This window comes from Vombatus ursinus, unplaced genomic scaffold (genome assembly GCF_900497805.2).
Source record: "Vombatus ursinus unplaced genomic scaffold, bare-nosed wombat genome assembly UNPS02006874.1, whole genome shotgun sequence".
Lineage (NCBI taxonomy): Eukaryota > Metazoa > Chordata > Mammalia > Diprotodontia > Vombatidae > Vombatus > Vombatus ursinus.
In genome coordinates this window covers 10,476,097-10,483,522 of record NW_020946652.1, presented here as the reverse complement: position 1 = coordinate 10,483,522, position 7,426 = coordinate 10,476,097, and positions in this window count along the sequence as shown.

The window sequence follows — 7,426 nt, the reverse complement described above, 5'->3', positions numbered from 1 at the left end:
AGAGAGAAGGAGCTGGTTGGGAAGGTTGATGGGGAGGTCTTGGCAGATCTGGAGGCATGAATTTGGGAATCATCTGAATAGAGATGATGGTTGAACTTGGGGAAAGGAGGGACTGGTGAGTGAGATGCCAAGAAGGCATAGTGAGGAGAGTGCAGAGACCCAACCTTGGGGCTCCCTATTTAAATGGGTCAGAGAGAGGGAGCGGCTAGAGAGGGTGGAGGAGAACCGGGAGCACTCGGCATCTCAGAAGCTGAGGAAAGGGTGGAGATGGGCAGCAGTGCCCAAAGGTGTGAGGAGGGAAAAGAGGGGAGGACAGAAGATTTGAGGGAGAGACAGCTCAGAATGACCCTGGAGCTCACTGGGTGTTTGTGTGGCACAGCTGATTCTGGCTCATGGTCCCGTGAATGTCCTCTTGTTCAAAGCTGTCCTGGGTCCGTATCTGAAACCCAGGGGCTCTGGAACAGAGGAAAACAGCTCCCATGAAAGGAGAACCCCAGGACCTGATGTGGGAAGCTCCTGTAAGGCACGCTCCACACACTTGACAAGCCTTCTTTGTGGACCTGCTGCTTTGATTTCCTATACGGTGTTCTGGGAGTGCTCTGGAAGAGATTTCTATTCTACCGGTCTCCCAGCTGGCTTCTCTCCGAGCATCGGCTCCTTTCCTAAGCATGTGAATGAGGAGAGCCAATTTCCTGACCAGACCATGGCCTAGGTCATAATCCAGATTATTTTCATGTGGGGTGTTAATAAAATTATGCTCCTCAGTGGTCCCCAACACTAACTGCTTGCACCAGCTAAAGCTCAGTCTCAAATGTTGTGTGCATGTGTGCCATGGCTATGCACGCCTGTACAACACATGTGCTCCATGTGTACATTGTGTTCCTGCGAGGGTGCACGTGTGGGCATCCCTCTGTCCTGCAGCATCCAGGATATCTGGACTGTGAAAGGATCCAAAGTCTAGTCTCCACCATCTTTGAACCAAGGTGACAATCGATGCCCCGCCATTAGCCCTCCCTTGGGGCTGGGTGATGTTCATCTTTCTCAGAACCGCTGAACCAGGGCACACAGACTGGCTTCTGCTAGCAGAAGCTGCTCACCTCCTGCAGGAAAAGCCCAGGATGAGGGCTAGATTCCTGAGAACACCCCAGTGTGACCCTGGACCTGGCCCTTGGCCTTGGTCCCTGTGTTCTCTTCCATCTGGTGAGGCTGGTGGCATGGCGGTTGTCCACAGCAGCTGATGCCACGTTGTGCCAGGAAGGTGTTTTCCCCAGCCCTAGAAAGTCCCGATGCTGCTTTCTGAGGACCAGCCTAGTTGAGGACAGAGAGTCCGGGCTCCCACAGGCCACTAAGGCACGGATCCTTTGGCTGTGGCAGCCAAAGAAGCCAAGACTGATAATAGATAGACGGCCTCTTCGGCAGTGATGAGGCGGGTATGGGGATGCCAGGGGCCAGCCAGCAGTCCCACTGCTTCCGGAACCTTTTCAAGCATTGGCCTCACAGAGGGTCCTCTGAAGGCGGCTTCTCATCCAATGACCGGAAAGCAGACACATCACTGGGAGAAGCCAACTGCAAAAGAGTGACCTGGGATGGGAAGACAAAGGGTGCTGAAACTCCAGGACTGGCCGGCGTCCACGTTCTCTGGGGAGCGGCCCAAGTTAGGTTCACTGCAAGGGGCAGGTGGGCAGGACAGTGCACCTGACCATGCCCAGCATCACACGAGGGGTCTGCCAGCTTCTGCCAAAAGCCCTCCAGGTCGGAAGAGCCCTCCCCAGTCAGAGGCCGCCCAGGGCCTCTGATTTCTGCCACGCCTCGTTCTTCACCCCCACTGGAACCTCCAGACCCTCGGCCCCTGCTGGGTCTGCCAACTCATGTCCCATCTCTGTCTTCCCTCTCACTCTCGACCCACTGGCGCTGCCAGTGACCCATGAATCCCTTGTCCCTTTGCTCTGGCACACAGCCATGACTACTAGGCCTCCGGACCTATCTGTCACCTGGTCCCAGTCTTCCATTCAGCTTTGCAGCAGTCCTTGGCTTCTTCCCTGAGTGCCAATCATGCTCTCTGCAACTGCCCTTACAAACCTCCTCCTCTCCTTTCTCTTCCTCCTCCCCTCCTCCTCCCCACCCCAGCTCCCAGGAGAAGGTGGAACTAATTATACAAAAGCATCTGACACAGGCTTCCTCCTCTCCTCCCCTCCCAGCCCTCCATGACCCCTCTTCCTCACTCCCCCTTTTCCTCTTCCTCTGGTCCTGGCTTTGATGGAAAGGTGACCCTCTTTCTGGCTAAAGCCAACCCTTCACCTTTATTCTTGGTGCCATCCTCTCCTGCCTCCTCCAAGAGCTTTCCACCTCACTCGTTTCCTCTTTTTTAGTCTCTCCTTATCCACGTTCCCAGACGGGTCTCCCTTGTATTTCTGTTCCCTTCCCTTGAACCTGTCTACCTCACCCCTCCAAGCTCCAACTTGTCCTGGATCTCTCCTCCCTTCCACAGCAAAGCTCTGAGGAAGGGGCACTCAGACTCAAGGCCCCCTTTTCCTCACTCCCCCCTGTTCTTCCCAGTCTCTGACTTCAAACCCCACACTCCGCTGAAGCTAAAGGTCTGTTAACAGCTAACTACAACGACATCTTCTCTGTCCTGTTCTTGACCTGCGTGTCGCTCCTCCCTGTCCTTGGACACCCTGGGGGGGCAGGGTGTCACGTCACTGATCTCTAAGCTCTTCTCCTGCCTATCGGACCCCTTGTAGGGGTCACCACTCTGTTCTCACCCACTAAGTGTGGGGAAATCCCAAGGCTCAGCTCTAGGCCTCCTAGGGTCCCTTGGTGATAGTCTTATTATATTGTATTGTAAGGCTATTCTCTCCCTTGGAAACCTCGTCAGCTCCTTCAACTAATATTTCTAGGAATATCACCCCCCAACATCTCTGGCCAGTCAGAGATCCCACTTCTGGGATCCAGTCCCATGAGTCTCCCTTCCTGGAAGCATCTCTCTCTAGATGAGCCCAGCTTCCCAGAATCAGCACGTGTGAAGCTGCTTTGTATCCCTCTGCCCCCTCCCAGCCCCTTCCTTCTCCTGACTTCCGACTCCTCTCTGGGCACCGCAGGCAGCTTCCCACCTCCAAACTCCTCCTTGACTCGCCCTTCCCCAGCCTGACTGATCTGAACGCCATCTCACCTCCTACTCACAGCAGTGCTGAGAGGACAGCACTAAGATTTGCAGATGTGTGTGTGCATCTCTTGTGATGTCTTACCCCTTGAGCCTTCTCCCCCCTCATCCCCTGTCCCCTAGACTGCTGCAACATGCTTTCCTTGGTGGTCTCCAACTATCCTCTAGCCAGCTGCTTAAGTGATTTTCTGACTCCTTCACATCTGCACGAAGAAACCTTCGGTGGCTCCAGGCCAGGTGAGACAAAGGCTCCAGAAGGCTCAGGGACCTGTCCCGGCTCAGGATTTGACCTGAGGCCTTCGCAGTGTGCTACCTGAGAACACCCCAGTGCTTCCTGCAGGGTCAAAGGTAGATGAGTCAGAGGGTGGAGGACAGACCTGGGGGACATGACAGGGTCCCAGCATGGTTCTGAGAAGTTGTGAGCCAGAAATACCTCCTGACATGTAGGATCAGACCATGTGGCCCCAGAGGAGGCGTCCAATGACTGACCTAGGGCCCTGGACCTGGGCTCCGGGCAAGATGGTGGCAATGATGGGACCCGCCCCCCTTCACCATTGACCAACGGGATGAGGGAGGGTCGCCAATAGGGGGGCAGGGATGGGCACTGCCAACGATTGCCCAGTGTCAGCCAAGGTAGCCCGGCCTGAAGAGGAGCTAGGGGTCCCCCTTCCTCAAGGGCCTTTGCCAGTCCTTAATCCTGCTGCCTTTGTTGGGAAGTGAGCCCTCCTTTGTCCTGCCTAGAGCCACCTCTGGGCAAACCTGATGGTTTGCCTGGTATCTCCCCCATGAAACTGGGAGCTCTCCAAGGCCAGGGACCCCCAGCACCTAGCAGCACAAGGCCTGGCACACAGTAGGCACTTAGTAAGCAAGCACACAGTAGGCACTTAGGTAGGTAAGGCTAATTCACCTGAATCGACACGTTCCTCTGGAGGGGGAAACTTCAGCTCAGCCAAGGGGTGAAAGCCAACTTCTCTCCCACCTTTGCCTCCCCTGGTCTCATTTCAAGCAACCTGTGGACCTGGAGCAGAGGCTGCTGCTGGGAGCCTGAGGGATGGGGGAGGGGTGCCACACTTCCGGGGGCCCTGGGCCTCCTGGCTGGGGTGGATGGGCCTCTGCACCCTGGCCTTTGGCCTCCCGCCAGAGGAGCCCTGCCTGGTGTCTGGAGGTCCAGGCTACTTTCCACAACAAAGCCAAAACAACTCCGGTGGTCAGGAAGGAGGGAGGCCCGAGCCCACTGACTTGAGCCCTCAACAGCTATCCTCAGCAGTTGTGTGCAGGCAGACCAGCTGCCGGGGCAGAGAGGGTAGGCCACGGCTGCCCCTCCCCTTCTTGGAATGGCCCTGCTCCCGAGGCTGGCAGCCTCCCAGAGAGGACGCCTTGTTCCCTGCTGAGTGGATCCAGGGCCTGGTAAACATGTTTGTGAGCACAGCCATCCGAGGCTGAGTCACAAAGCAGCGTCATCCGTCCCTCTCAGAGCCACCCCTGCAGGGTCCTAGCTGCTGGCCTCCAGAGCCCGCCTCCCTGCCCTGGTGGGTGCAGGAGCCCTCCTGGCTCCCTCCTGGCTCCCTCCCGCTGTCCTGGGCCCCAGATTTAAATATAGAGATCCTGATTCTACTGCCAGTCTCTACACCTGCCATCTTTGGGGAGGCCTTCCTGAAACAGTGCTGGCTCCCTGCACAAGGCACCTGGAAAGACCAAGAAAGGAGTGAAAAACTGGAGTGACTCATAGCCTGGGCCTGTTGACCACGCTACTGGAGGAGGCTCAGGACGTGCCCGTCCCAGGCCTGGTGGCAGGAGGAGCTCAGGACGTGCCCGTCCCAGGCCTGATGGCAGGAGGAGCTCAGGTCATGCCCGTCCCAGGCCTGGTGGCAGGAGGAGCTCAGGATGTGCCTGTCCCAGGCCTGGTTGCAGGAGAACAGGGACCTAACCCCCGGGGCAGCTGGGCAGGGGCAGCACTGGCCCGTCTCCCCTCACCTCATCCTGACTTCCGTTTGAGGCCAAGACGGTTCAGGGCCAGTCTGTACAATGAGTAGGTGGGGTTAGCTGAGGGTGTCTGAGGTCATTTCCTACCCCAATGGTCCCTGACCCTCAGGCGTCTCTCCAGCCTCTCCCTAAAAAGAGCATCCCTGGGGCCTTGGGGGCAGCCAGTGCTGGCTTCCTATGCAAGGCAACTCTTAGCTGCAAGGGTCCCAGACCCCACAGGCTGCCATTATCTGCCTACAGACCCCCAGAAGACCTTAGCATGACGAGAAAAAAACAAGGGCCAAGGAGACCCTAAGAAAGTGCCTTCCCCTCGATTCTGAGTTTCTGACAGTTGCTCTCCCGGCCTATGGCACAGGTGGCTTTGAAGGAAGCCAAGGCCCAGTTCTCTGCCTACCCTGGCCCCCAGCCTCCAGACTCTGCTCGTGGGGGTGGCCAATGGGCCTGACTCGTGATATAAACTCAAAGGTAGAGCCTCAGACCTCCAGGACAAGCCCACTGCCTCTCTTTTCTGTCAAAGGACACAGACTCACAAAATCTCAGAGCTGACCATGAGTCAGGGAGGCTCTTCACACTCATAAAATCCTCTGTTCCAACCCCTCCCCTGAAGGAACTGCCCAAACTGGCCCATTGGGCTGGAGAATCCAGGGGCTTGTGCCAAGGGTCAAGAAGCTGGGAATGAGAAGTCCTGGGCACATGCTGGCAGGTAACCCTGGCAGTGACTGACCCTTAATGAGCCTGTGTCTTTTCAACTGCAAAATGGGGTTGGCGGCCCATTTTGACAGCTCAGAGGGTCCTCAGGAGGGGCTGGGGAGGTTTCTAACTGTGTGCCTGAATGGCCTAGCAGACAGACACCCTCTTCCTGCAAAGGAGGGCAAGGTCTAGCGGACTGGAAAGCATTATGCAACTGAGAGGCATTATTCTTGAGAACTGGACCAGAAAGTCCTGGTGCTTCCCACAGAGGATAGACCATGTGCCCTTGGCCATGGGGAGGGCAGCAGAGCCAGGCTCCTCCGGGAAGATGGCTGAGCCATACAGGGCTGCTGGGCCCTTCTGGGCGGACAGCTGGGACAGGGCAAGGGACCCTGGGCTTTGCAGAGCTCCAGGCAGGTGGGGGGCATCCTTTACCTCAGAAGCTCTGCCCCCTCCCTCCCATTTCCCATTTCACCCCCACTTTTATCTCCAGAATGATGTACATGTCTTGTCATTCCTGTGGCCTTCATAGTTGGGACCAAAGACCCAGGGTAGGAAATAGCAGCAAATGATTATTTCTAGGAGAGGGTAGAGATCGGTGCCAAGAAGGGGGGGTAGCAGTGTTCATGGCAAGCCCCCATAGCAAAGTTTCCCCATGAATCAGTCTCCCCCCCCGGCACAGCAGGGACCTCACCCCTCCTTCCATGGGCCTCCAGCAAGGACTGGGTCAGGTCTGATCGTGTGGGGTCTGGGGTATGGAGGGAGGTGTTCACACCTGGTTTAAGAGCTGGGCCCAGACAGGCCAGGCCAGGCCAGGCCAGAGAGCCTCTGAGGCCTGGGGCTCAGACGGGTCCCTGCCCACTCTCAGACATCTTGCTAAGACCATCCCTGATTGAGCCCTGGGGTCCTTTTCATTACCTCCCCCCTTGCCCCCCAGGACAGAGAATACACAAAAGAGACAGGGCTGAGAAAGTGAACAGAAGAGGACAGTGGAGGTTCAGAGTTCAGGTCCTGGCTTGTGCCAGCTTGGCAAAGCTGTGCTCTGTGGGCCTAACAGAGGGAGGAGAGCTAATGATCCTGAACATTTGTGCAAAGCTGTTTTCCCTCCAGAAAGAAAGGAAGGCTCAGTAATCAGAGGTCTGACGGTGGTCCCAGGCAGATGCCTTCAGCTCTGACATCAGGCCCCTGGTCAGAGCAGGGAAAGCCCAATCCTCACAGAGGCTCCACTCTGCCGGGGGCAGGGCCCCAGGATCCCAGCTGGAGGGGACATCAGGGAGGGCCCATCCAATGGCTGCCCATTGGTGCCATGACTAGGCACCAGAAACAGCTTATCTGGACAGGATTCTGGCTGAGGTTCAGAGAAAGGGGAAACGCTGGGGGTGAGGGTGAGATGTAGATGCCAAGGAAGCCCTGTGCCCAGGTCCCCCTGCCCCTTTGCCTGCCCAATACATCAGCTGGGGAGGTCCTGTCCACAGAGCCAGGAGCGTTAGGCGCTGGACCTCAGACTAGCAGGGCTGGGCAGGTCTCTGGAGATGCACCCGCTGGGATGAGCCTGGTTATCTTGTGATGCTCCAGGGGTAAGGCACAGAGAGG